Raw genomic sequence first — 26,288 nt, 5'->3', positions numbered from 1 at the left:
GAAACTAACACACCATTGTAAAGCAATTATACTCCAATAAAGATGTTAAAAAAAATTTTTTTTAATGCACATACAGAGATTCTCATTTCTGGCCAAGAAAGAGTAACTGGTGCTCAATTTACCTTCATACTTAACAACTGTAAATTCAGACCAAATATATGAAATCATGACTTTCAAAATATTAGCCATGAGGCAGCCAAGAACAGTGGTCTGAGAGAGATAGGAAACAAGGTGAATGCTTTGAGTGTCTAAGATCACTGCTGACAGAGAGGTTCCAAGCTTGACACAGGCAAGGGAAGCCCAAGTGGTCTTCCTGAGTTGGGAAATAGAGTTTGGAACATGCGGAGGCCAGGGCAGGTGGAATTTGTGAATAGAGCACCAGAGAGGAAGACGTACAGAGCGAGTGCCCAGATATCTGCAAATGTGTGAGGAAACCACTGAGCTAGGGAAAGAACCATGAACATACCTCTGGCCCACTTTGAGGAATTTAGCCTACTCATACAGACATATCCATGGCACACAGTATAGCTGTGCAAGTTGTTCACCGCTTGAGTGCCTTTGGCCAAGGGGCTGAAATCCAGTCTGTTCTCCTTTCTAGCTGCACACCCTGGCTCTGGGGCAGGGATGAGAAGAGCCTAGAAAAATAAGCCTTTTTCAAATTAAAACAGAGATGCTATCTACTCACCAAGCAAGGAGAATGTAGGATTGGCTCTGCTTAGATAGAGTGCCTTTTTTCTAAATTTCACACAGGCAAATATAACTGATGTTTCTATGACCCCACCACATACCTCAGCCACCTTGCTGTGGACAGTTTTTTGGTTTCTTAGACTCATCTCAGCTGACAGTAGCCTTCCATGAGCTCTTTGTAGGGGAAATTTGGCCTGGCACAGTGGAAGAACTAATGCATCTAGGGGCAACCTTTGTCTAGTGGGGGATGGGAGGCAGTGGATAAATGCTCCAGCCTTTTGTCCCTACGTGAACAATTCAGGGGTGCTCTGTACATGTCTCAGGAGGTCCTGGCGACTTCTAAAACACACTCTAATATTGGCTTTCCTTTCCCCACATCTCCCTCTCCCTACTCCCTTTCTCCTGTTTCCTGGGATCACATTTCAATAGACTAACTGCACCAAGCCTCTATGGAGTGGGGAGTGAGATGGGGGTTAACTGAGACAGCACTCATGGGCAAGCAGGGGCTGTGCTCTCGTGGGCGAAATGATACCCTGCAGCATCATTCACAGTCATGAAAGATGCTCATCAATATTTCTAATTAAATAAATTTGGTGCATCTATACAATGGAATACTATTCAACTTGAAAAAAAAATAGGTAAGTCCACTATGTGCTGGTAGAAAAAAAGCTCCAAGATATACATGAAAAAAAAAAAAACCATTGCAGAAAACTCTATATAGTATGCTATATTTTGTGTAAAAAGAACCCAACAGGCACTTTACAACACTTTGTCAGCATTGGATCCTGTTGACTCAGTCTCCCTCTTTAGCCTCACTTCTCACCACATGTGTCCTTGCACACTGTGGCCCAGTCCCACTATTTTCTTTCCTCTCCCACACTTCCTTATCTTCAAATATTCTGTTATTTCCACCTAAAACAGTGTTTCCATACCTCCTAGCCCCACCATCTCCTTATCATATGGCAAAGTCTAACTCATCCTTCAGGTGTCCATTTAGATGTCACCTCTACTGGGTATCCTTCCCTTCCCCTGATTAACTCCTATATCCCTGAACCTCCTTTATTATAGCACTTTTCACACAGTAGTGCAGTTGCTTGTCTAATTTCCTACCTCTGCTACTAAACTCTACATTCCTTGAGGAAAGGGACCTTTGTCCCTGCTTTGTCTATCATTCATATTCCACTTTACTCTCTAGGACTTAGTGTTTTTCACACATTAGTGCAGTTGCTTGTCTAATTTCCTACCTCTGCTACTAAACTCTACATTCCTTGAGGAAAGGGACCTTTGTCCCTGCTTTGTCTATCATTCATATTCCACTTTACTCTCTAGGACTTAGTGTTTTCCACAGTCTAAGCTCTCAAAAACTATGTGTTGAATGAATGAATGAGCCAAGCATGTCTCACTCCAGAATTTCCCAGAGATTTTGATAAAGTCAGACAGGTGGTGCAGAGTGCTGAATATCCCATCAAGTGATACCTACACAGAGACCCAAAGACAATCTTAAGGTCCTGAGACATGTGCTCTCATTCTTAGGAGTTGGCATTTAAGAAAAATTTCACAAGACATACAAATTCCACAGTATAGTTGACAAATGTGATGGAAGACTCTCAGAAAAATCTACCCCATGGAGCCTAAGACCTCCTGATATCAATTTGTCATTTTACTGTCTCCTGAGGAGCAAATAGATTGACACTGTCTATTGTTCTTTAGCAAAGCATGTCAAAGCCTATGTTGCTTTTCATAAGTAGTAATGCCTGCAAATCCCCTGCTAAATACCCCTTGGTTGAAAAGTCATGCCTTGTGCTTTCTTTATTGCTACAAAAATTAGGGAGGAGGTTGACTCTCAGGGTCCTGAATAAGGTAAAAGAGGATTATGTTTGGGTGTCACCTGGGCCCACAGTTTACGCCCTGAGTGAAACTTTGTTATTGTATGCTTATTGCTCTTGTATGTGGTTGCCAGATTATGCCCACAGAGTGATATCACCACTAACTTTGCAGTCTGAGGTCAGAAATGGAAGAATTATGCCTTCGGTCAAGGGCAAGAACAATGTGAATAATATCTGGGTACTGCTTGGCACTGCATTTGATAGGCCAGAAGAATGACACCCTATAACGGATCTCTGTTTTTTGGTTGTACAATTTCTGTTTTACTGTGGTCAAAAGACTCAGAAGTTTTTACTGAGCTCTGACCGCCACAGCAACAGTCAGCTCTACCCACCACCAGAGCCTCCCATCAAGCCTCTTAGATAGCCTCAACCACCAGAGGGAAGACAGCAGAAGCAACAAAAACTACAATCCTGCAGCCTGTGGAACAAAAACCACATTCACAGAAAGATAGACAAGATGAAAAGGCAGAGGGCTATGTACCAGATGAAGGAACAGGAAAAAAACCCAGAAAAACAACTAAATGAAGTGGAGATAGGCAACCTTCCAGAAAAAGAAGTCAGAATAATGATAGTGAAGATGATCCAGGACCTCGGAATAAGAATGGAGGCAAAGATTGAGAAGATGCAAGAAATGATTAACAAAGACCTAGAAGAATTAAAGAACAAACAAACAGAGATGACCAATACAATAACTGAAATGAAAACTACACTAGAAGGAATCAATAGCAGAATAACTGAGGCAGAAGAACGGATAAGTGACCTGCAAGACAGAATGGTGGAATTCACTGCTGCGGAACAGAATAAAGAAAAAAGAATGAAAAGAAATGAAGACAGCCTAAGAGACCTCTGGGACAACATTAAACGCAACAACATTCGCATTATAGGGGTCCCAGAAGGAGAAGAGAGAGAGAAAGGACCAGAGAAAATATTTGAAGAGATTATAGTCGAAAACTTCCCTAACATGGGAAAGGAAATAGCCACCCAAGTCCAGGAAGCACAGAGAGTCCCATACAGGATAAACCCAAGGAGAAACACGCCGAGACACATAGTAATCAAAGTGGCAAAAATTAAAGACAAAGAAAAATTATTGAAAGCAGCAAGGGAAAAACTACAAATAACATACAAGGGAACTCCCATAAGGTTAACAGCTGATTTCTCAGCAGAAACTCTACAAGCCAGAAGGGAGTGGCATGATATACTTAAAGTGATGAAAGGGAAGAACCTACAACCAAGATTACTCTACCCGGCAAGGATCTCATTTAGATTTGATGGAGAAATCAAAAGCTTTACAGACAAGCAAAAGCTAAGAGAATTCAGCACCACCAAACCAGCTCTACAACAAATGCTAAAGGAACTTCTCTAAGTGGGAAACACAAGAGAAGTAAAGGACCTACAAAAACAAACCCAAAACAATTAAGAAAATGGTCATAGGAACATACATATCGATAATTACCTTAAACGTGAATGGATTAAATGCCCCAACCAAAAGACATGGACTGGCTGAATGGATACAAAAACAAGACCCATATATATGCTGTCTACAAGAGACCCACTTTAGACCTAGGGACACATACAGACTGAAAGTGAGGGGATGGAAAAAGATATTCCATGCAAATGGAAATCAAAAGAAAGCTGGAGTAGCTATACTATACTCATATCAGATAAAATAGACTTTAAAATAAAGAATGTTACAAGAGACAAGGAAGGACACTACATAATGATCAAGGGATCAATCCAAGAAGAAGATATAACAATTATAAATATATATGCACCCAACATAGGAGCACCTCAATAAATAAGGCAACTGCTAACAGCTATAAAAGAGGAAATCGACAGTAACACAATAATAGTGGGGGACTTTAACACCTCACTTACACCAATGGACAGATCATCCAAAATGAAAATGAATAAGGAAACAGAAGCTTTAAATGACACAATAGACCAGTTAGATTTAATTGATATATATAGGACATTCCATCCAAAAACAGCAGATTACACGTTCTTCTCAAGTGCGCACGGAACATTCTCCAGGATAGATCACATCTTGGGTCACAAATCAAACCTCAGTAAATTTAAGAAAATTGAAATCATATCAAGCATCTTTTCTGACCACAACACTATGAGATTAGAAATGAATTACAGGGAAAAAAACGTAAAAAAGATAAACACATGGAGGCTAAACAATACGTTACTAAATAACCAAGAGATCACTGAAGAAATCAGAGAGGAAATCAAAAAATACCTAGAGACAAATGACAATGAAAACACGACGACCCAAAACCTATGGGATGCAGCAAAAGCAGTTCTAAGAGGGAAGTTTATAGCTATACAAACCTATCTCAAGAAACAAGAAAAATCTCAAGTAAACAATCTAACCTTACACCTAAAGAAACTAGAGAAAGAAGAACAAACAAAACCCAAAGTTAGCAGAAGGAAAGAAACCATGAAGATCAGAGCAGAAATAAATGAAATAGAAACAAAGAAAACAATAGCAAATATCAATAAAACTAAAAGTTGGTTCTTTGAGAAGATAAACAAAATTGATAAGCCATTAGCCAGACTCATCAAGAAAAAGAGGGAGAGGACTCAAATCAATAAAATCAGAAATGAAAAAGGAGAAGTTACAACAGACACCACAGAAATACAAAGCATCCTAAGAGACTACTACAAGCAACTTTATGCCAATAAAATGGACAACCTGGAAGAAATGGACAAATTTTTAGAAAGGTATAACCTTCCAAGACTGAACCAGGAAGAAACAGAAAATATGAACAGAGCAATCACAAGTAATGAAATTGAAACTGTGATTAAAAATCTTCCAACAAACAAAAGTCCAGGAACAGATGGCTTCACAGGTGAATTCTATCAAACATTTAGAGAAGAGCTAACACCTATCCTTCTCAAACTCTTCCAAAAAATTGCAGAGGAAGGAACACTCCCAAACTCATTCTATGAGGCCACCATCACCCTGATACCAAAACCAGACAAAGACACTACAAAAAAAGAAAATTACAGACCAATATCACTGATGAATATAGATGCAAAAATCCTCAACAAAATACTAGCAAACAGAATCCAACAACACATTAAAAGGATCATACACCACGATCAAGTGGGATTTATCCCAGGGATGCAAGGATTCTTCAATATACGCAAATCAATCAATGTGATACACCATATTAACAAATTGAAGAATAAAAACCATATGATCATTCATCTCAATAGATGCAGAAAAAGCTTTTGACAAAATTCAACACCCATTTATGATAAAAACTCTCCAGAAAGTGGGCATAGAGGGAACCTACCTCAACATAATAAAGGCCATATACGACAAACCCACAGCAAACATCATTCTCAATGGTGAAAAACTGAAAGCATTTCCTCTAAGATCAGGAACAAGACAAGGATGTCCACTCTCACCACTATTATTCAACATAGTTCTGGAAGTCCTAGCCACGGCAATCAGAGAAGAAAAAGAAATAAAAGGAATACAAATTGGAAAAGAAGAAGTAAAACTGTCACTGTTTGCGGATGACATGATACTATACATAGAGAATCCTAAAACTGCCACCAGAAAACTGCTAGAGCTAATGAATGAATATGGTAAAGTTGCAGGATACAAAATGAATGCACAGAAATCTCTTGCATTCCTATACACTAATGATGAAAAATTTGAAAGAGCAATTATGGAAACACTCCCATTTACCATTGCAACAAAAAGAATAAAATACCTAGGAATAAACCCACCTAGGGAGACAAAAGACCTGTATGCAGAAAACTATAAGACACTGATGAAAGAAATTAAAGATGATACCAACAGATAGAGAGATATACCATGTTCTTGGATTGGAAGAATCAACATTGTGAAAATGAGTATACTACCCAAGCAATATACAGATTCAATGCAATCCCTATCAAATTACCAATAGCATTTTTTACGGAGCTAGAACAAATCATCTTAAAATTTGTATGGAGTCACAAAAGACCCCGAATAGCCAAAGCAGTCTTGAGGGAAAAAAATGGAGCTGGAGGAATCAGACTCCCTGACTTCAGACTATACTACAAAGCTACAGTAATCAAGACAATATGGTACTGGCACAAAAACAGAAACATAGATCAATGGAACAAGATAGAAAGCCCAGAGATTAACCCACACACCTATGGTCAACTAATCTATGACAAAGGAGGCAAAGATATACAATGGAGAAAAGACAGTCTCTTCAATAAGTGGTGCTGGGAAAACTGGACAGCTACATGTAAAAGAATGAAATTAGAATACTCCCTAACACCATACACAAAAATAAACTCAAAATGGATTAGAGACCTAAATATAAGACTGGACACTAAAAAACTCTTAGAGGAAAACATAGGAAGAACACTCTTTGACATAAATCACAGCAAGATCTTTTTTGATCCACCTCCTAGAGTAATGGAAATAAAAACAAAAATAAACAAATGGGACCTAATGAAACTTCAAAGCTTGTGCACAGCAAAGGAAACCATAAACAAGACGAAAAGACAACCCTCAGAATGGGAGAAAATATTTGCAAACGAATCAACGGACAAAGGATTAATCTCCAAAATATATAAACAGCTCATTCAGCTCAATATCAAAGAAACAAACACCCCAATCCAAAAATGGGCAGAAGACCTAAATAGACATTTCTCCGAAGAAGACATACAGACGGCCACGAAGCACATGAAAAGATGCTCAACATCACTAATTATTAGAGAAATGCAAATCAAAACTACAATGAGGTATCACCTCACTCCTGTTAGAATGGGCATCATCAGAAAATCTACAAACAACAAATGCTGGAGAGGGTGTGGAGAAAAGGGAACCCTCTTGCACTGTTGGTGGGAATGTAAATTGATACAGCCACTATGGAGAACAATATGGAGGTTCCTTAAAAAACTAAAAATAGAATTACCATATGACCCAGCAATCCCACTACTGAGCATATACCCAGAGAAAACCGTAATTCAAAAAGACACATGCACCCCAATGTTCATTGCAGCACTATTTACAATAGCCAGGTCATGGAAGCAACCTAAATGCCCATCAACAGACGAATGGATAAAGAAGTTGTGCTACAAATATACAATGGAATATTACTCAGCCATAAAAAGGAACGAAATTGAGTCATTTGTTGAGAAGTGGATGGATCTAGAGACTGTCATACAGAGTGAAGTAAGTCAGAAAGAGAAAAACAAATATCGTATATTAATGCATGTATGTGGAACCTAGAAAAATGGTACAGATGAGCCGGTTTGCAGGGCAGAAGTTGAGACACAGATGTAGAGAATGGACATATGGACACCAAGGGGGGAAAACTGCGGTGGGGTGGGGATGGTGGTGTGCTCAATTGGGCGATTGGGATTGATATGTATACACTGATGTGTATAAAATTGATGCCTAATAAGAACCTGCAGTATAAAAAAACAAACAAAACAACTAATACTAAACTTTCATTGGGTTATTTGTAAGGAAATATGTTAATATAAATGTTTCAGACATTACATGAAATTTCTAAAAATCTTATATTTGTATTTGTATGGAAATATGTATGGAAATATGTTAATATAAATGTTTCAGACATTACATGAAATTTCTAAAAATCTTATATGTTCTGGTATAATGTTATAAGTAATAATTCTAGTTATTACTTTAAAATGTATATCTCAGAAATAACTAATTTTCTTGTCAACTGCATTATTATGAACTTTCATCAAATCTTTAACTGTGGTCATTTTTAAGTCTTTTCTCATTTACAGACAGTTCTGGGTGTACTCTGATGATTTTGCAAATATGTTCTTATAAAAGGGTTTCATCTTCAAGAAATTCATGGAAAAGACTCTGACAAGTACAGGTTTCTGGTAACTGACTGTACTGCTGAACTGAATGAATAAGCATTTTCAGAACTCTAATGAAAAACTGATGAACTCAAAAAAGTGCTAACAAAAGATCAAGATGAAAAAAAAAATTTAATTACATGGGACTGAGTGAACTGATGAGGATGAGTATAATTTTTGTGACTTTCTGTCTGAATTAAAAAAAAATAAATCCCACAAGGATTCAGAGGCAAAGAATATACAAATCAATTTTCACTGCAAAGTAAAGGAGCTGTTACAGTGGAGGATTACTGGACTGAATGTCAATATTATGACATAGTATGAGTGTGTTTCAGGTTTGGTAATTGCAATCATTGTTGCTTTTGTTGTGGTCATCCATGTACAATGCTTCGTGTCAGTCTATTTATCTCTTGTAAAAATAAAATACAGTGTGTGTGTGTGTGAAAAAAAAAAAAAAAAGACTCAGAATATGATTTTGCCCATAGAAGAGAAGCATCCTTAATTCTGGCAGGTTATAAAGCAGATGCCATAAGGAAAGCATTGAGCAAGAGAGAAGGATAATAGGCATGGGTACACAGATGCCATGATTCTAATGTAACTTAGAAGACTCCTTGGCTTTGGGTTTGAAAGGAAAAAGGCTACTATGATACTCATTGATTGCCAATTCAACTCATCATATGACCATGTAAGTGTTACTTCTCATGAGCATGGATGTAGCTGTCAAATCCTACAGACATTTAATGCAGTATCCATTCTGTGCATGGCACTCTACAGGGTGGTGCAGGGATATCAAGAAGCAATGACTTCATGTTACCTAATTTACAATTTAGTGGGAAGACTAGGCATAGATTAGATCAAGATAAGTGCCATAACTGAAGTACTGTGTGTTTATTACCGAAAGCAACATAGTGTGCTGGCTAATTCAAATGGCATTGGGTACGTGTTGGCTCTACCACCTCCCAGCTGTCTGTCCTTAGACAAGTTATTTAACTTCAGGTTAATATTGTTTAAAAAAGAGATGATAATAAATTGCTTCCAAACCCTAACGGTATCTGCTGGGAATTTCCTAGTGGTGCTTGCAAGAGTCTCCAGACGGACATGCCCTAGACACTTTGAATATAATTGGTCATTGGTATTTTGGTCATAGGGCTTAAGTACAAGAGCAACTTGCACTGCAGCCTGACATTTCTACCCACTCAAAACTGTCAACTAAAATAAAACAAACAAATGAAAAACTAGATGAGCTTGGGAACACAAGAGCAGAGGATACCTGTGCCTTGTTTCCTGTCTCTGTTTCTACAAGAAATTTAATCCAGATGAAACTAAGAAACTTGAGTTAGCAAGCTGAAGTTTTCTACTCTCAGTAGAAATGGGGGCTTGAGAGCCAAGTCAACTTAAATTACAGAGAAATAAAGTTAAGAAAGCCTGGAAATCTGTCCAGTTATTTAGTGAATAGCTCTTTGCAACATCTTGATGCTGTAATATTGCCTCCAGTGTAAAAGAGGCCCACCAAGCGTTCTGCCTGTCTAAAGCGTGGGCATTGTAAGGGGCAGTAACTTGTATTTCACCTCTGAGAGAATACCTTGACATGCTCCAGACCATTGGATCCCCAGAAACTTTACTGAGATGGCAGGCCCCTAAATATTCATGGGGTTCAAAGAGCCCTTATTAAGGCATCTAAAAACTTGCAAATTATTGTTCATTAGGCCAGTAGACATACTTAGTGTGATGGACCAGTGTGATGCTTTATAGAATTCAAGGCAATCAAGATCTCTGCTAATTTTGGCAGACAGCAGGTAAGCTGACATATCCCTTGGGCAAGACTGTGACAGTGGACTGCTGGCTCTGCCAGATAAAAACAAAGGTGTACTGCTGCTGACTCATTAAATCCAGAATCGCTGGCAAGTACACCCATAGCAATAACATTTGGCCCATCCAGTGTTACCTTTTACCCTCCTTGGTCAAACCCACTCATCCACATATTCACCAGGTCTCTGCCAATATAAATTCGCAAAATTTTCCCATTACTTTAGAGACTAAGCTATTCCCTTCTGGGTCAAACTTTGTACCTACCTCCCTGAAGCAGTCTACAATCTCACCCTAGTTATGGGTTTTGTGACAAGACAGGGTCGTGGGGGTGGATCTCAAGGGGCCTGGGCACCCCTACAGGGCACCTGCTTCAGGCAAAGTCGGTACAGGTTTTCAAGCACGTTGAGGCTAGCCTACTCAAACAAAGAGAGCAAGCTCCCCACACTGCAAGGGGCGTCTCAAGAATCAAGAATCTCAGCTTTATCTTATTCCAAACAGATGTACTCATTTGAAGTTTCAGGGTCCCACTCCTTCCCAATCAATATCCTAACTTTTATAGGAGAGATTTAGCGGCTACAAAACATTGAAAAACTTAGGGCTACCATAGAAACTCTCTGGTTGTATGATGATGACTTAAGATGAGAGTTTAAAGGCCTGAGCTCCTTTTCTTCTGTAACTGCTCCTCTGCACTCAGAAAAATCTGTTTATCACCACAACCTTATAGTCATCATTATGAGAGAGAGCTAACAGATACTGCTGTAACAGTAGCAACCATAGGTGATAATGTGATGAACTGTGGTACCATTGCATACAATGTGTGGTAGACACACTGTAAGGTGGTCCCTACCTCCCATGAGTTACACCATTTATAATTTCTTGCCCTGTGTAAGAGTGAAATCTGTCATTTGCTTTTAACCAGTAGAATGTGCCAAAGGTAAGGCGATGATTACATTATGTTGTATGAGACTGTTGTAGCAGACTAGAGAAAAGGACTCTCTCTTACTAGTTTTGTGTGTGTGTGTGTGTGTGTGTGTGTGTGTGTGGTTTCCTAATTTTCTTTTTTTTAATAATTTTTATTGGAGTATATAGTTGATTTACAATGTTGTGTTAGTTTTAGGTGTACAGCAAAGTGATTCAGTTATGCAGATATATATATTCTTTTTCATATTCTTTCCCATTATGGTTTATCACAGGATATTGAATATAGTTCCCTGTGCTATACAGTAGGACCTTGCTGTTTATCCATTCTATATATAATAGTTTGCATCTGCTAATCCCAAACTCCCAGTCCATCGCTCCCCAACCCCTCCCCCTTGGCAACCACAAGTCTGTTCTCTATGTCTGTAAATCTGTTTCTGTTTCATAGATAAGTTCAATTGTGTCATATTTTAGATTCCACATACATGTGATATCATATGATATTTGTCTTTCTCTTTCTGACTTACTTCACTTAGTATGATAATCTGTAGGTCCATCCATGTTGCTGCAAATCACATTATTTCATTCTTTTTTATGGCTGAGTAATATTCCATTGTACATATGTAACACATTTTCTTTATCCACTCATCTGTCAGTGGACATTTAGATTGTTTCCATGTCTTGGCTATTGTGAGTAGTGCTGCTATGAACATAGGGGTGCATGTATCTTTTTGAATTATAGTTTTGTCTGGATGTATGCCCAGGAGTGGGATTGCTGGATCATATGGCAACTCTATTTTTAGTTTATTAAGGAAACTCCATACTGTTTTCCATAGTGGCTGCACCAACTTATATTCCCACCAACAGTATAGGAGGGTTCCCTTTTCTCCACACCCTCTCCAGCATTTATTTGTAGCTATAAAGTACTATATTTAAAGTGTAGCTTTTGAATACAAATATAATGTGTGTGTGGTGTGATAAGATCTGTTTCTTGGGAAGGTGAAGGCAATGTTTTTTCTCCATTCCCAATGTGCCCTTCCATATGGAGATGGCTTTACTTGTATGGCACTCCTGATTCTTTCTGTCCCTTTTTTTTGCACTTCCCCAGAAAAGAAGGGATGACCCAATAGATTGGTAGGATTGGAAGTGTAAACTGGCCATATTCAACTGAGTTACACCATCTTCTTCTTGGGAGCAAGCTACCCAGCAGAAGTATAAATTCTGCCCTTTTCCTCCATTCCAGGTGTTTACTGGGAAGGGAGGAAGGAGGTGGTAAGGGGCACTCGATTACTCCAGTGCTGGGTGGGTAAGTCCTTTTAATTCTTGAGTTCTATATTTGGAATTCTGTTTGCTTGCAGATACAAACCATTTTTCCAATATTAGCTTTATCACTAATAAAAGTGACATTATAGTTCTCAGTCTGATATATTCTTTTGTCTTACTCCTCAATTATTCAGAACATCAGAACATGACTGAGGAAAAGAACCTCACTCTGCAGGCCTAGGACAAGAAGTACCCTATTGGACAGCGCAATTATTTGTGTTACACTTTTCTCTGTTCATCTTGTGTACTGCTTACTTTCCTGAATAACACATTTAAAACAAGTCAACAGAAAAATACTAGGATTGCATAGATTCCTGAAGTGGCTTTTAGTCCTATCAAAATCAGTCCATCTTTCAGGCTTTGAGATGCTATGCTGGACCATTCACTATCTCTCAGGTCAAAAACAAGGTCACATTTGGGGAGAATTGAGAGGAGGCTTGGGTAAGTAGTATCAGAGCTTCATTTACCTTGAAAACAGTTTTGCCAACTGGAGCTTTCAAAATAATAGGTGGGCTAAGAAGAAGTAAACAGTGAATTGTGCTCTCATCCACTGCCAGACGCCGGCCATTTCTAGCAGGGACAGTGGGTCAAGCAGTCCTATATTCTCCTAAGCATTTGCCTCTGGATCTGCTCAGTGTTCTCTCTGGTTTCAGGTGCGAGATAATTGGCTTCAAAAACTCCATTAGCTCTTTCTCATAATCATTTTGATTTAAGTTTGGGGCAAAGGAGCAGCTATTTGGCCTTTAGCAGTTTCAACTGCATGCTTATTTGGGTTATGACTTTCTTTCTTTTGCTTCTTGTTGTTTTACTTTGATTAGAACAAAGATTCAAGCCCCGGTCTTAACCATTTTCTCCTTTTTTCTGAGGCATTCAACCAAATGCATGATTTTTCCCCCCAAGACAGTGCTGTTGCTGTGGGTTCCTGCCTCCTTGCTAACCCTGCTGCCCTGTGTTGGACAAAATCTGGAGGAAAATATGATGGCCTAGGTCTTTTGTCTCTTTCCCTTGAATATACTGTAAGCCCCAAGCACCCAGACCCCAGTGTCCTCTCCACTGACCTTCATCCTGGTCATTCAAACTCCATTAACCATATTATTTCAATTGTGAGCAACACTATCATGTATCATAAAATTTTCTTATTGATAAAAATGATAAAAACATGATACGTGAGATTGTTTTTCCCCAACATAATATAAAGGCAGTAGGGAAGAGAAAAAGAAAATCCAATCAGTTTAATTGACCAATGACCACCCCAGTTACCACCTCAGTGGTAGTCATTGGTCAAGTTCTTACCAGGTTGTGGCAATGTTAATGTTTTTTTAAATTAATTAATTAATTATATTGAAGTATAATTGACCTATGACCCTATGTTAGTTCCAGGTGTACAACGTAGTGATTCAGTATATCTGTAGATTACCAAATGATCAGTATGACAAGTCTAGTTGCAATCTTTCACCACACAAAGATATTATGTTATTATTGACTATATTCTCCATGCTGTATCTTTCATCCCTGTGGCCCATTTATTCTGTAACTGGAAGTTTGTACCTCTTAATCTCCCTCACCTATTTTTTTTTTCTCCCCTTACCCCCTCCCCTCTGGCAACCACCTATTTGTCCTCTGAATCTATGACTCTGTTTCTGTTTTGTTATGTTTGTTCACTTGTTTTGCTTTTTAGATTCTCTGTGTAAGTGAAATCATACAGTATTTTTCTTTCTCTGTCTGACTTATTTCACTTAGCATAATACCCTCTAGGCCCATCCATGTTGTTGCAAATGACAGAATTTCATTCTTTTCCTTTTTTTGGCCATGCTGCGAGGCTTGCAGGATCTCAGTTCCCTGATTGGGGACTGAACCCGGGTCATGGCAGTGAAAGTCCAGAATCCTAACCACTAGGCCACTCGGGAACTCCCAGAATTTCATTCTTTTTTATGGCTGAGTAGTATCCCACATATATATCATATCTTCTTTATCCATTCATCTATTGATGGACCCTTAGGTTGCTTCCAAATCTTGCCTATTGTAAATAATGCTACAGTGAATATAGGGGTGCATATGTATTTTTGAGTTAATATTTTTGTTTTCTTTGAAAAAATACCCAGGAGTGGAATTGCTGGACTGTATGGTAGTTCTATTTTTAACTTTTTGAGGCACCTCCATACTGTTTTCCAATGCTAATGTTAAATGGTATTATTAATATTGCCCCAGCCCATAGGTTTCAGGATCTTTCATTTCATTCTCTTCTGACAAGTACAGGTATATATAAGAAATTCCTACCCAACCGGGTTTCTAGTTGCCCTTCCCCCGCCTTTCTTTGGACTTCCATATATCCCGGGGCATTGTTGAGGGTTGGGGAACAGGCAGGTTGCCCACTTAGAATGTTATCAGACACCAGTGGAACAACTCTTTAAATGGGACTTGAGACTGCTGCCACTACCATATAATGACTATTGTTCTTTCTTTTTTAAACTACTTTATTGAGCTATTACTGAAATATAAAAAGCTGTACGTATTTAATGTATACAACTCAATAAATTTGAAAATAAGTATATAACCATGAAACCATACCATAATCTATGCCATAAGTATATCCATCACCTTCAAAAGTTTCCTCCTGCCCTCTTTATTATTATTTTGTGATAAGAATACTTAACACAATATCTACCCTCTTAGCAGATTTTAATGACTGATGTTCTTAAGCAAGGCACGCCAGGGTTGTCCTTGGAAATAAGGCCACATGTCTATACTCATGGAGCATCCTACCTCACTTTACTGCTTTTCCTTTTCAGACTTTGGGAAATCCTCCTCATTATCTTCTAAAACCTAGAACTCAGATCATTAGTAACTAAAAAATAAATCTCCCTTTCCTTGAGAACCGGGTAAGTGTGGTTGGTGGCCTAATCTTCAAATCTTTCCAAAAGGTGAGATGTAAATATTTGAATTTCATTTTTCTTGTGCACAAAGGAAAAAAAATACAAAAATTACATTTCCATATTTAAAAAAGTCTGAAGATCCATGTTGCAGGGGAGGGAAGAAACTTTTCCCCTCTACCCTCCTAGGTTCTCTGAGGCCCTGTACATTAGACTGACAGAAGACAGATTATCAAGAGAAAAACAAACAGAAGTTTATTAACATGTGCATTGTACCTACACACAGGAGAACTCAGTGATGAGTACCTCAAAGGGGTGGTTAGAGCTTGAGTTGACATAGCATCTGAGCAAAAGGGCAATAAATTTTTAGAGACAAGACAAAGGAGAAAAAATTGTGAGTTTCTGGTGTGGCAAATTGAGAGAAGGCAAACATTGGGGGAGCTAATGGAAGATAAGAGCTAGTTAGTAAAGTTTGTTATGTAATTCCTCTTCAGTCTCTGGACTGATAAGGGTCTAGAGTTGTCTCTGGTGATAAACTTCTGTTCTTCCTGCTAGAGAGGTGTGATATTGTGATATAATGAAAAATATATATTTTGGTCTTTGTCCACAGTTCCTGGCTCACAGCTCCCCAAATCCTTGTAATTTTTAAGTTATTAGAGCAATGCGAGCATTTTTGTTATAATGCTTGGTCTTTCGTCCTCAAATGGTTCCAGAGAGATGAAGGTGAAACTGTCTAATTATTTGTAAAAAGCCCCTTCAACTACTCATGAGATTATGTTAATGAAGTGACTTTTGGAAAACCCTTAGGTAACCACAGGATGGGGGATGATTGGTGGGGGGAAACCAACCACGTGAAATTTGGAAATTTCAGCCCCATCCCCTGACCTACAGGGAGGGGAGAGGGGCTAGGGGTTGAATCAGTCACCAACTGCCAATGATTTAATCAATGATGCCCATGTAATGAAGCTTTCATAAAAGTCCTAAATGATGGGGTTCAGAGAACTTCCAGGTTGGTGAATACATGGAGGTGCTTGGGAGGCTAGCAGTGCCTGAACAGGGCATGGAAGCTCAGCCCCTTCCTATATACCTTGCCCTGTGCATCTCTTCTACCTGGCTGTTCCTGAGTTGTATTCTCTTATATCAAACAATAATCTAGTAATTAAACTGTTTCCCTGAGTTCTGTGAGCCATACTAGCACATGATCAAACCTGAGGAGGGGGTCATGGGAACCTCCGATTTATAGCCTATTGGTCAGAAGCACAGAGGACAAACTGGACTTGTGATTGACATGTGAAGTGGGGCAATGTTGTGGGACTGTGCCCTTAACTTTTGGGATCGGATGCTACCTCTAGGTAGATAGTATCAGAACTGAGTTAAACTGTAGGACACCTAGCTGGTGTCTTAGAATTGCTTGGTGGGAAAATCCCCCAAACTTCTGGTGTCAGAGTGTTCTGAGAGTAGAGTGTAAGAATAAAGCAACACAAGAGTTTTCCTTTTCAAGAGGAAAGGGGAGACACCTTTATAAATATATGTCCTGCTTTTAGGCAAATGAGGTGGGGCAGAAAGCTTTTCTTGTATTTACTTTTTCTCAATTGCCTTCAGCTCAAAAAATCCTTATGCCAATGTGGAATATTTGGGGGTGGCATATTCTGTTCCCTTCAATATATTGCCACATGATATTTCAAGGTTCATCAGAACCTTGGATTATATTAATTCAGGACTCTTCTCAATTTTGATATACTCAATTCTCACTGCTATAAATATTTTTAGGAGAAGTGTATCCCAGCCTTTAGATTAACAGTTTTATCAAAGAAAATGTTCTTTCACTGTTAGATGGACCCAACATTACCTTGTGTACTGAAGCCTGCTTCAGCATGGAATTTCAAGGTAGTTTTACTAATTGTATACTAATGCTCATCATTCCAGGAAAGCTGTGTCTCTCACTTAATATAATTTGATTTCATATCAGTTTAAACTTATTGGAAAAGTCTGCACTCCACAGTTATAGAAACTTAAATCATGATTCATACTCATCAATACCTGAATTCTGGATTTTCAGAACTGGTAACTTAATTTCCATCAAATAGCTCTGCCGTACCAAGGTCTGTGATTTCACTGAACTGATGGCAATCAACCAATGGGAAATATCTGTGTCTTCAATTTCTTTTTGAATAATCCACCTGTCTTATTTGTGTTTATACACCTGCCTTTCCTCAAACAACACAGCAGAGCACAATCTTGATCTCAACTGATTTGGTCTCTCGGAGCCCTTTCACTTCAAAAGGTCTTGATCTGGTGGTGCTGAGCTTGTAAGGGCACAGACTTGGACCTGGACCTGGGAGCAAACCTAATCCCCTCGTCCTGACCTCTCCTCCCCCACTTACTATCTCTATGATTGGGACAAGTTGTTTGACTTCTCTGAGGCCCTTTCCTCACCTGTAGTATCCAATGATTTATCTCACAGGGTTGTTGTAAAGTTGAATGTATGCATAATACCTGGTATGTCATCACTCAATAAATGGTGATGGCTGTAACTGTCTTAGAATACTCCCAAAAGATTTCTTCTGGACTTTCTACAATCTAGCCATTTGACAGCTTTCAGACAAACTATATGTCCACTTTTTGCTTTAACTTGTTCAGAATATTCCATGCAGTGGTAGCCCCAGTCTGGGAGCATAAACCATATTTATCCTGCAAGTTTAAACAAGTCTTAGTGCAGTGGAGCAGAGGGCCTTGAGAACTGCAGAAATTCTTAGGAAAAAACTCATCCTCAACCTAAGGAGCAAGGGCACCAAAGCTTGGTCTGAAAGGATTAGGTCTCTTGGGAAGGGACAATTCTGAAGTCAGCAGGATATGCACTGACCTTACCTTTTCCAAGGACTTAAGGATGAGCAAAGCAGGAAAAAAAAAATCTGTGCCAATTTAACCTCAGTGTCATTCTGGAATGTATGCAATATAAGTAGGGTGAAGTGTTGAGGACAGAGGATATGCCAGTTGTGGTTGGGGGATCTCTGCAGTCAACACCAGGAGCCTCAGAAGGCATCAGAAACCTGGAGTGGAACCACCCACAGTGGCAGGAACCACCCACAGTGGCAGGCAATGGCACAGAATGGCCTAGGATCCTTCCACCAACGGCACAGGCAGATAAAGAGACCAGTGAGGCACCCAGGATGACCTCCTGTACTCTTTGAAAGGGATTTGAGTTAATGGAGGAGGTTGTTCACCCAATTTGCCAGGGCCAGCTGAGTGGAGGACTCCTATCTGAAATTATTTTAGCCCGGCTCCCAGCTGGTGTGACTTGGAAAAAGTGGGTTTCATCATCAGCTGGCACAAGATAAAAGCACAAATAAAAATTACCCTATCATAGAAATTCCTTTATCATGAAACATATTTGACCTGCAAACTTCACACAAACTGTACAAATGAATGGTGCAAGGGCAGCTTGGACACCTGGCTTCACTTTGACCTGAGTAAATGCTGAAATTTTAAAAAATTTATTGCTTATTCTCCTCAGCACCTTTTCCATGTTTAGGCTAGAGTTTCCTACAAAACTCTATGGGACGCTTACTGAAAATACACATTGTTGAGCCCTTCTTCTGGGTGATTAGGCCTTATTAGTCGACAGGTGAGAGCTAACTGTACATTTTTAAGTGCTTTGCTGAAAAACTAAGCTGTGTGCTATAAGTGAGGTGGGTCATGAAAGCTGCACTGATACAAGGCACTAGGAACCCAATGAAAGGACTCAAGGAAAATACCATTCCCCACCTTCACCCTCTGCTCAAAGACTCAAAATTACATTCGGTCATGTGTTGTGTACACATGGGAAGAGGGGGAAGGGAAGTTTTTATCTCTTTTTGTCCCAGGGTGGGATTGTTCACTGTTCTCTACATCTTTTCTTGGCCAACATATCAAAAAGCTACTTGGCATTTCTGCATTGGTTCCTTTAACCTCTATTTATTTCAGATTTGGGGCTTTTGATTGTCACAGAATTCCTACCTAAAGAGGCCAAATTGAAGGTATATGTTATGGTGTCTACAAGTACAATAGATCTAAGCCAGAACAAATAGAAACTGAATTGCCAGGGCTTCCCTGGTGGCACGGTGGTTGAGAGTCTGCCTGCCAATGCAGGGGACACAGGTTCGAGCCCTGGTCTGGGAGGATCCCACATGCCACGGAGCAACTGGGCCCGTGAGCCACAACTACTGAGCCTGCGCGTCTGGAGCCTGTGCTCCGCAACAAGAGAGGCCGCGACAGTGAGAGGCCCGCGCACCGCAATGAAGAGTGGCCCCCGCTCGCCGCAACTGGAGAAAGCCCTCGCACAGAAACGAAGACCCAACACAGCCAAAAATAAATAAATAAATAAATTAATTAATTAAAAAAAAAAAAAGAAACTGAATTGCCATTGCCATCCGGATTTATTGCTTGAAACAAAAAAGCTCCTGATGTGTTTGGCTTGACCACGATCCATTTTATTAAAAAAATTTTTTTATATCTTTATTGGAGTATAATTGCTTTACAATGTTGTGTTAGTTTCTGCTGTACAACAAAGCAAATCAGCTATATGTATACATATATCCCCATATCCCCTCCCTCTTGCGTCTCCCTCCCATCCTCCCTATCCCACCCCCCTAGGTGGTCACAAAGCATCAAGCTGATCTCCCTGTGCTATGTGGCTGCTTCCCACTAGCTATCTGTTTTATATTTGGTGGTGTATATATGTCCATGCCACTCTCTCCCTTCGTCCCAGCTTCCCCTTTCCCCCGCTGTGACCTCAAGTCCTTTCTCTATGTCTGCGTCTTTATTCCTGCCCTGCCACTAGGTTCATCAGTACCGTTTTTTTAGATTCCATATATGACCATGATCCATTTTAAACCTACAGTACCCCACATTAGGTTTAGGAGGCCAGAAAATAGCCCCCTTACCATTCTTCCTATCTGCCCACTCACCTCCCACAGAAACATCCTTGTCCTGAATCTTATGGTGCCTACTTCTCTGGTGGGTGGAGATGCAGGCCTATTTGGGTCATGCTTAAGTTCACAGGACTTAAACCTTCTCCAACATTAGTGCACCCAAGAATATGGTGGGGGAGAGTTGTTTAATATGCAGATTCCTGAGCCTCACTTCCAGATGTTGATTTCACAGGTCTAGGAAGGGGCCTGGGTAATTTGCGTTTTAAAAAAAGTATCCCAGGTGATTTTAGTGCATGGGATCGATGGATCTCACTTAGAGGAATACAGGCCTAAATGTCTATAGGTAGATAAGCAAAAAGACCACATAAGAGTTTTAGGAACATAATTCAAAAGGCAGAGTAGGAAAGACTGGAGTTAAAACTTGGGATAGCTATTGCAATATGGTTTTCAAACTACATGCATGTAAAAAATGGAAATACACTTTCTAAAAAGTCTATTCTTGTATTATGAGGTGCACACCGTGTCTCTACTCTTTTCTATCCTATTTTCAGCAGTTGTCTTGAAAGGCAGCTTTGCCTGGTTGTCTTTACAAGTTCACGCAGCCCAGGCTGCTTGCACCCTTTTCAGACTTTAACAAGGACCCCTGTACTCACCCTACTGCACTAGACAACACCTTTGTCAATCTCAGCAGCTATTCTGAAATGGGCGCATCATGCTTTCCAGGGACCATCTGTAGGCTGTTTGGGACTTCCCTGTTCTCAGGTCTGTCAGACATGCCCCTGTTCCTCTCTGCTTCCTCCTGCACAGCCCCAGGTACACACAGTTCTTGGGACCATGGATGTTTATCTCCACCCATTTGTATTTTCAGGTCCATGGAGAGACCTTGGCAAATGGTCATGTTGTAAATGTTGTCCATGAGTTTTTGGTTTTGCCACTTAGTTTCTCTGTCTTTATGTGGGAATTTGAAAAGATTAAAAACCTGTGCTACTGTCACTGCCACTTTCACCTTGACTTCCTTTATAATGTTATACAATCTGTGTATCTTTAAGCAGTATATTTTGGATAGTTTTTTTCCTCCTTTGAAAATTATATGAATTGGTATGTTCTGCCATATCTTCCTTTTTTGGCCAAATTTTATGTTTTTGAGTCATTCGTGTTGATACTTATAACTATATTCATTCATTTCTGCTGCTGTATTTACATTATATGACTATATATCACAATTTATTAACCCATTCTCCTGTTAATATTTTTTTCAGATTTTGCTAATCATAAATAAGGCTTTGATGAATATTCTATACTTGTCTTTTTTAAATTAATTAATTAATTAATTTATTTTTTGGCTGCGTTAGGTCTTCATTGCTGCGCGGGCTTTCTTTAGTTGCGGCAAGCGGGAGCTATCTTCATTGCGGTGCGCGCACGGGCTCCTCATTGCGGTGGCTTCTCTTGTTGTGGCGCATGGTCTCTAGGCATGTGGGCTTCAGTAGTTGTGGCGCACAGGCTCAGTAGCTGTGGCTCGCGGGCTCTGGAGCACAGGCTCAGGAGTTGTGGCACACGGGCTCTGTTACTCCGCGGCATGTGGGATCTTCCTGGACCAGGGCTCAAACCTGTGTCCCCTGCATTGGCAGGTGGATTCTTAACCACTGCGCCACCAGGTAAGTCCTATACTTTTCTTGTAACGCACATGTGTAAGATCTTCCAAGGAAGTGTGCCTAGGTAGATATGAAATGGTATTACTTTTAATTTCAATTTGCATTTTCCTGATTACAAAAGAAGTTGAGCACCTTTTCATGTTTACCCACCAACCAAGTCTCCTCTTACATGAAATGCCTGTTTGTGACCTTTGCACATTTTTCTATGGATTGTTTGATTTTTTTTTTCTTATTGATTTAGAAGAGCTTTTTATATACTCTGGATGTTAATAATTTCCTGGTTATATGTTCTACAAATATTTTTTTCCTGGTTTGGGCATTTCTGTTTTGGGGCTCTCCTTGTCTTTTCAAAGAATATAATTCTTAATTTCTATGCTATATTTTATCAACATTTTTAAAATGAATTTTGCTTCTTGTGTTTTGTTTATGAAATCCTTCCCTACCTTGAGATTATAAAGATATATTTTCTTCTAAATGTTTAAAAATTTGGCTTCTTCATTGATCCATATGGAATTCATTTTTGTGTATAGTTTGAGGTATGGATCCAAATTTAATATTTTGTACACGAAGAATTGTTCCAATACCATTTCTTAAATATGTCCCCCTTTCCCCATTGATCTTCACTGCCAAGCATTTCATACATGCATGGATCTAGTTATGTGGTTATACTCTTTCACTGAGCTATTTGTCTATATCTGCTCCAGTATATATAATATTATAATTCATAGAGTTTTAAAATACATTTTGATATCTGATAGGACAAGTCTTCCCTTTCCCCAATCTCATATTTTTTGCCTCCCCATCATACTGCCTCAATAATTCCTCAATAATGTCTCTATTTATTTCCCTCTCCAACAAGCCAGATTAGAAAAATGGTCCCAGATAGCAGAACGAGGTTTCCTAACTTGTGTGGAGCTCAGCCCAGCCCCATATGTTGACAGCCATAAGCAGGTATTTGTTTCTTAGGTGTGCATAGGAATGCTAACACTAGTATCTAAGCTTTATGGATTTTTTTCTATGAGTAATAGCATTTTCATAAATAATTGATGATTATGGAAAAATGTCTATGAAAATTACAGGGACCAAATTATTCTCTTAATTTTCAACTAGAGAAGTTAAGGCGGAGAGAGATTAGAGAAAGTTTCTATGGTAACTTCTTTTCCTCACTCATCAGCTACCACCCATCACCTACCTAGGTCCTGAACTTCTAGTGAAAGTGAGATGGGAAAGGTAATGCATCAAGTCAAAGGGAAAAATGGCAAAGATCTTTGGGGGACTGGGTACCTCGAACAGGCTTGAGGGGTTAAGAAACACCTACCTTTTGGTTAAGAGAACAATGACTGGACTGCAGTTATCTTAGGATAAATCTGGATTCTGTAAACTTACCAGTTCCCATGATTTTGCTTTAGTTTTCTCTTCCTCCTTGGCTTCCTTTCTACCCCTTCCCTCCTGTTGTCTCTTCTCTCTTACTCTCTGCTTATATTCCTGGACACTTCTGCTCCTTTCAGATGCCATTCTACACAAGTTCTTCCTTTTTGCTTTTGGAGGTTTTTACACTGCTCTGGTACTCTTGCTTAGGGACCGCTCATATGGTTCTTCATGATAATGCCCATTATATAATGTAGTAACAAATGCTGTTTAAGTTCACAGCAGGCTAGATGAGGAAATGTCAGCTATGTTTTATCTTAAGTGTTTACATACACATCAATGTATGTAAAGTTATTTAATCACAGGAGAGATTCTATTTGTCTTGAGGATTTAAGGCTTTTTTGTTTTTTGGGTTTTTTTGCTAAGTCACATTTGCCATCAAAACTGCTGCTCTGTCTTGTCCTGTCTTTAAATACCCACTAGATGTTGCTAAAGGGCTGTGGGAGAAACAGTCTTCAGTTTGATCCAAAGCTTCTGAATTACTGAACTAGAAACTTGCAGCCATCAGAAATAGGAAGGATATAAGCTTAAACACAGAAACAGGAAGCATATCTTCAAAAGATAGGAAGGAAGTAAAACTGACTAAGGATTGAATATTTAAAGACAATGTTGGCGTAATTGAAACTTGTGCATTAGCATTTTGACATTTGTCAGCTGAATACAATGTTAAATCTTTAGAGATTATCTCTCCTAGGGCATCTGAAACTTGACTGAGGTTTCAAATCAGGTTTCAAAAACAGTACAAACATTCTGGACATCCTAAAAAGTATTTAATATTGTAAAAATTACTGTTTTCTCATTCTAAAGGTATTACATTGCCATTTAAGCAATTAGGAAAATAACAGGAAATTATAGAGGAGAAAATAATTACCCAGAACTCAGGGATAGTCACTCAGGGTGACTGTCTTTTGCATTTTAGCACATTTCTTTCCTTCCAGCTTTTCTCCTATACTTTTTAAACTATAAAATATTGTACATATTATATATGTATATATATACTTTTTGTTTAATTATATATGTTGTATATGTATATATACATACATACTTTTTTGTTTGATGATAACATATTATATATATATGGTATATGATGTGTGTATATATACACACAATATACACACATACACACACATACATACATCCTGTGGAAGCTATTAAACATAATAACAACCAGCCCTATGATGTGTGGGAGCAGGGCAGGCGGGGGGGGGGGTTACTTGTAAAATTTGCAGATTTCTGTGGTGTAAATACTCCAAAACTTACTCTACACATTATTAGTTCTTCTTTCCTGGTCCTCTTCCTCCACTCAGTAAACCACAAAATCTGGCCCCATAGTAAAATGTAACAAAATAATTGAGAAGTGATGAGTTTTGGGTATTTATTGCCTTTATTTTTAATATAATTTGTTCAATTATGCTTATATACTTTAATTTTTAATAGTGACTACATTTAATAACTGACTTCCAAATCCCTGAAAATTTAACAATCAGCTCTTACAAACTAGTAGAAGCTGGATCCAGTTCACCTTTGACACCACTCTAGTAAGAACTTCCCTGCCTCCCTCCCCCAACTCTCTGTCTTCCCCACAGTCCAGTCCTGGAGGGATCAGCCTTTGAGGTTAGTTAAGGGGAGGAAGGGAATCAGAAAAGAAAAAGCAACGTGTAGAATAAGTTTTGCTTAAGCAAAGATTTTTAGCATAAGACACAAAAAAAGCAATGTATTGGGTTGTTTAGTGTCTCCCCTCCCCCAAAGTCATATTCTTCTAGGAACCTCAGAATGCGACCACATTAGGAAATAGGGTTGTTATAGTTGTAATTGTTTAAGTTAAGGTGAGGTCATAGTGGAGTAGGGTAGGCCCTGCTCTAATATGACTAGTGTTCTTAAAATAAGAGGAGAAGAGACACAGAGAAAGAGATGTACAGGGAGAAGACCACTTGATGATGGGGGTAGAGATTGGAGTCAAGGAAGGAATGCCAGGAACTATCAGCAACAGCAAAGCTAAGAGGAAGGAATGGAATAGATTCTCACCTAGAAGCTTTAGAGAGGGTCTGGTCTGGCCAACACCTTGATTTTAGACTTCTGACCTCCAGAATTGTGAGATAATGGATTTCTGTTATTTAAGCCATCCAGTATGTGGTAATTTGTTACGGCAGCCCTAGGAAACTAATGCAAGCACTTATCATGCAAGAAGAAACTGATAAACTGGACATCACCCAAAGTAAAACCTTTTTCTGATGAAAAGGCATTAATAAGAAAATGAAGGGTTGGTTCAAGGTGGTGGAGTAGAAGAATGTGTGCTCACTCCCTCTTGCGAGAGTACTGGAATCACAACTAACTGCTAAACAATCATTGACAGGAAGACACTGGAACTCACCAAAAAAGATACCCCACATCCAAAGACAAAGGAGAACATGCAATGAGATGGTAGATTGGGCGCAATCACAAAATCAAATCCCATAACCACTGGATGGGTGCCTCACAGACTGCAGAACAATTATACCATAGAAGTCCACTCATTGGAGTGAAGCTTCTGAGCCCCACGTCAGGCTTCCCAACCTGGGGATCCGGCAATGGGAGGGGGAATTCCCAGAGAATCAGACTTTGAAGGCTAGCGGGATTTGATTGCAGGACTTTGACTGGGGAAAACTACTTTGTGTGTGCCCTCCACTCTCGGAGGGCACACACAAAGTAGTGTGCGCATCAGGACCCAGGGGAAGGAGCAGTGACCCCACAGGAAACTGAACCAGATCTACCTGCTAGTGTTGGAGGGGCTCCTGCAGAGGTGGGGGGGTGGCTGTGGCTCACCACGGGGACAAGGACACTGGGAGCAGAAGTTCTGAGAAGTACTCCTTGGCATGAGCCCTCCCGGAATCCGCCATTAGCCCCACCAAAGAGCCTGTAGGCTCCAGTCCTGGGTCGCCTCAGGCCAAACAACCAACAGGGAGGGAACTCAGC

At 39.4% G+C, this 26,288-nt stretch overlaps 1 protein-coding gene across 1 annotated transcript in view; it reads right to left on the bottom strand.

Annotated features, from left to right (window-relative positions):
- HMGCR (3-hydroxy-3-methylglutaryl-CoA reductase) overlaps positions 1-26,288 on the bottom strand; it is an 86,620-nt gene that overhangs the window by 49,759 nt on the left and 10,573 nt on the right. The window lies entirely within an intron of this gene.

The sequence above is a fragment of the Balaenoptera ricei genome, chromosome 3 (assembly GCF_028023285.1).
Source record: "Balaenoptera ricei isolate mBalRic1 chromosome 3, mBalRic1.hap2, whole genome shotgun sequence".
In the NCBI taxonomy this organism is placed as follows: Eukaryota; Metazoa; Chordata; class Mammalia; order Artiodactyla; family Balaenopteridae; genus Balaenoptera; species Balaenoptera ricei.
Note: the sequence above shows the minus strand (reverse complement) of the source record. Positions and strands in the feature narration are given on the sequence as shown.